Source organism: Prosopis cineraria, unplaced genomic scaffold (assembly GCF_029017545.1).
Source record: "Prosopis cineraria cultivar Desert tree isolate PC_DT_omini unplaced genomic scaffold, ASM2901754v1 PC6, whole genome shotgun sequence".
Classification (NCBI taxonomy): Eukaryota; Viridiplantae; Streptophyta; class Magnoliopsida; order Fabales; family Fabaceae; genus Prosopis; species Prosopis cineraria.
Genome location: NW_026555337.1, coordinates 27,054,056 through 27,058,815, shown reverse-complemented (window position 1 = coordinate 27,058,815; position 4,760 = coordinate 27,054,056). Strand labels below are relative to the sequence as shown.

The 4,760-nt window shown below is 33.6% G+C and overlaps 1 long non-coding RNA gene across 1 annotated transcript; it reads left to right on the top strand.

Annotated features, from left to right (window-relative positions):
* The first annotated feature begins 455 nt into the window (after positions 1-455).
* Positions 456-3,237, top strand: LOC129312573 (uncharacterized). The gene is made up of 3 exons (XR_008593627.1): positions 456-850; positions 1,774-1,844; positions 2,941-3,237. It is a non-coding gene; the product is annotated as an uncharacterized LOC129312573 (long non-coding RNA).
* The last annotated feature ends 1,523 nt before the right edge of the window (positions 3,238-4,760 follow it).

Sequence of the window (4,760 nt, the reverse complement as noted above, 5' to 3'; positions counted from 1 at the left end):
TAGTCTAGTAAAAATTACGCTAACCATTTATCAACTAAGTCTTTAGTTCGAACTTTGCTGATACAAGGGGGAGAATTTTGTTTTATTTCAACCTTTGTAAAATTACAAAACTACCCTCTATTTTAAAATTATATTAGCATCAGATTTTTTTCATTCCACTTGATTTTTTCATCGAACTAACCAGGAGCTTCATGTAACGACCCAAAATTTTAAAATCTAATAAATTTTTTTTTCTTTGTCTAATTAATATATAATTTTATTTATCTATCTATTTTAATGTTAGGACAAATGAGAAATGATAGCTTAGTAAAATTTATACTGATTATTTAAAATTTAAATTTTATTTAAATTAAATGTTAGTTGTATTTTCTTTGGGAGGAAGTGTTAAGGAGCTTTTGCCTTGTCTTTTATTATAAAAAGATAATTAAAAAAAATTGATGGGGTCTTTGTTTGTGATTTTCTCACTGACTTTTATATTCTATTTTACATCTCCTTTGTCGGTGAGATACATAGAAGAGGACTAAGAGAGAGAGTCTGAGTGGTTCTCGATTTTTCCTTCTTTTCCCTTCACTGTTGGTTCGTTCTCTTCCTCATCACCGACTATCCTTCCACCGTCATCAGTCACCGGCCATCCTTCCCTCTGTCAGCGCCGATCATCTTCTGTGGTATGGAAGTCATCGGATCTTCACCTTGGTCTGCTTCCTTGTTTCCTTTCTGCTCATCTCTTCTACTTCACCCTCGATCCAGCCACCCCTGTCCTTTGCTCTTCAACACGCTGCTGATGAGAACAGGAGCTCCACTTGCCACCGCTGTGATGGCCGCCTAAAACCACTGCATTGTGGTGAAAATCGTGAGTCCTTTCCTCCCCTGTTCTGTGTTGAATTTCCTCTTTCTTTTTCTTGATCTGTGTTTGCCGTGAACGTCCGTTTTGAGCATGGGTGTCGAAACTTTTCTCCCTCCTTGCATTGTAGTTGCTCTCCTTGGTTCAGTGTGTTAGTGGATGCTATTATTAGGCAGCAGCTTAGAATTCTTCTCCGTACTGAATCCCCTACGTGCGTGCGTGCGTGCATTTTAATGGCTGACGTTGTAAATCGTTTCTCTTGCTGAATCTATGTGTGTGAGAGGGAGTGATTAATGTGAAATTTCCATTTTGTTCCTGTTCAAAGTGCTGTGTGAATTTTCTTCTTCCTCTGCTGCACGTGCTTGTGAAAAGGGGGTTGTGGAATTAAGCTGAATTTTAGTCCAATGAAGGTGATTTAGTGTGGGTTTGAGCTGTGTTAAAATTTATATTGATTTATTTATAGAATGGACTTGGAAAGTTAATTTATTCATATATTTATGTTTGAAAATTTTTGGAAGGTAGAACCGCATAAGAAGGAAGCTTGATGATTATTTAAAGTTCAATGCCCCCAAGGTATTTGACAAAATGACTAAGAGGGGTTTTTGTTATATAATGGCATGATATACATATGATGGGTATATTGTTGATTAAATAAATATGCCATTATTGATTTAACAATCATGTTAAGCATTCGTTCTTTATGATGAAAGTTAAAGAAGAAATTAGAGGTTTTTGGGAGAGAAATTTGAGCTAACAATTTAAGAACCAATTTGATATTCATTTTTAGGATATCATTGGGATATTTGATGCAATGTTGGAAAAGACAAAAGTGAAGGTTTTCTTTCTTTTATCTCTTTTAAGTTGTTGGGATTTTAATATTTGGGTGGTACAGCATGATTGGGGAAGTGACAATGATATTATTTGAATATTAGGAATGTTAGTACAAAGCATTGACCCTTGAGGACTAGTTTGGGAGTGAGTTATGCACTTGAAAACTTTACAGGTAAGTGGATAGCGTCCCAACTAATTTTTTTTAATCAAAATTTCTTTTACTAGAATATTATATTTTTCTGGAAATCATTTTAACAGCATTAATGTAATTATTGGATATCTGTTAATTAATTTTACTTTATTTTGAGAAATTAGCTTTATCAAATTTGAAATGTTATTTTATCAATTAAATTAAGTTTGAACTTTGATTATGAGATTTTTATTTTATCAAATATTGGATTGATACAGAGAATGATTTATGCGAGTTCGACTTTGAAATTTTTGATTATTCAATAAATGCAAGTATGAGTATTGGATGTGAAATTTTATTCTGGAAAGTTTTTAATGCTTAAAAATATTCATGCGAGTTTGATTTTGAGAATGAGAACTGTATCTTGAAAGTGAGGATTTTCTCGCATGTTTGAAAATAATTTTAAAAAGGGACTTTATACGGAACACTGATTGTTAACGGCAGTTCTGTTAGCCCTTGGCGCGCCATGGTACACCTAGCTAGCAGGGTGTTTATAGGAGGTGCTAGCCCCGTGCAATGGCCAACGCACGTGGAATGGAGGGATGGTTACTCGTGAGCATCGTACTCATGTTTGATTTCATGGCTTTGAGCCGTGTTTGATTATCATTACCCTCGTGGATTGCGTGTCCACGTTTGTTTCGTGGCTTCGGCTGCATTTGGTTACTTTCCCTCGTGGACTGTGTGTCCACATTTGTCTTCGTGGCAAGAGCCGTGTTTGGTTATTTACTTTGTGGACTGTGTGTCCACGTTAGTTAATGGTTCTGATAAGTCCCTATAACTATAAATTAGATTATTGGTGATTTTACATCTCATTGGTCTTTTTTTAGTGATTTATGCATAATTATTTATTTTCTTTATTTGTTTTCTTGAAATCGCGTGACAACAATATTTGATCTGATACTTTAATGGTTCAAAATTCTATTTAAAGTTATATAGAGTCATTTTATTTTGAAGTTTATTAAATTTTTATGAAAATTGTTATCTTTGACTTACATAATTGTTTCAAACCTTTTTTTTATTCATGTTCAATTGTTTATTGTTGGGATGTTATTCACTGAAAAAATATTTTTGGTCTCAGATGGAAAGGCTCAACTTGTATTTCAACATGTTCATTGTGACGTTTTATCATTCAATGGAGTGAAAGAATTACTTTGGCAAGACCCATTTGATGTAATTTGGGCCTTATATTAAATCAATGGTCTGGCCCTTGATGCTCCACGTTGATTATAGGCAAGATCTTCGCTTTTATTATAAGATTGAATAATTGTGGGTAAGGAGTGCAATTTCTTTGTTTGTATTATTGTTGTTCTTTGTTAGTGACCAATTTTGGGTAGTCTCAATTTTAGGATACATTCTCCTAAATTTTTTTTTTACAGGAAATTTTGAATTTTGGTTGCATGAAGAATATAAAACAATTAATTAATTAATAATAATTAATAATAAAAATAAAAACTCTTATCATTCATATCCAACTTCTTAACACTCACAATCAAGTCTTCTACAACTCCATGTGGCTTCCTAACACTCCTATCCACAAGTTGGGAAATCATGTTAGTAGGATGCATGCAATTAAGTTTAAGAGATGCATATATAGAATATAGCATGACATTAATTGTAGCACCCAAATCAATAAGAGCATGTGAAAATCTCAAATTACTAATCATGCAAGGAATAGTAAAGGATCTAGGGTCTTCACACTTAACAGGTAATTATGGCTCATTTGATTACACTAATAAAATGAGGTAATTGTACTCTAGCATTAGGAATGAAATTTTCTTATAAGTGAAACAATATTTAAGGAACTTATCATATTTAGGGAAGTTCTTTACAACATCCAATAAAGGCACATTTACTTGAATTTTAGCGAAGAAATCTATTACCTCTTTATCATGCACATTCTTAGAATTTAGAGGCCTAGGCACTTGGGCTTGAGGAAATGGAAGCTTCCTCACTATCTCCTTACTTTGCACCTCCTCTTGAGCCTTTTCTTCCCTTTTTGGAACACTGGCCAAATGATTTTTAGCATGGATAGTGGTGCTGAAATTTTTTTCAGCACCTTCTACTAGCTTATCTTTGCCATGTTTAGGCATTAGTTCTTCATAGACTTGCTCCACATCATCATCACTATCATCACAACCATCTTTACCTACTTAGAGCAGGAAGGATCATCAATTATCATACTTTTCTCATTTTTTTTAGATTTTCTAGCATCAACAACATCATTCAAAATAACATCACCACCATCATTACCAACCTTTTTACCACTCTTAAGTTTAATTACATTTATAGGGGCTTTGGGATTAACCATAGTATTACTAGGGAGTGAAGGGGATTGGTCATTAGAAGAAGTAACTTGATTAGTAGAAGAACTAACATACTTATAAAATGCATCAAGCACTTCATCCAACTTATTAAGCCTAATAGAGGTGGTGGCATTAAACTCTTGTTATTGTGTAAATTGTGCATTAAAATTTTTCTTATCATTCTTCATCTCATTAATAATAATATCCAATTTAGATAATTGAGAAAAAGAAGATGGACCATCAATTGGCACAAGTTGCCTATTCAAGTTTAGAGATATTAGATTTAAATGAAACTAGTGTTATTAATTATATTTTGAAACAAGCTTTCTATGAGCGCTTAAACTACCCCAATCAAATATAGGATGCGAAAATGGTGTACTTTTGAAGTTTGTATTAGAATTTAAAATTTGACGGCAGATTCTGATATGTGTGCTACGATTCATATGTCAATGAAGGATCACATGCTATGGCACATGGCACAAAGATGATGCTAAGGTCTCTGTGCCACATGCGGCAGTGCATGTAGCACAAACCTCAGTGCATGGCCCATTTTTGTAAGAATAATGAGGTTTTGAGTTACTTTTTGATGTGCAAT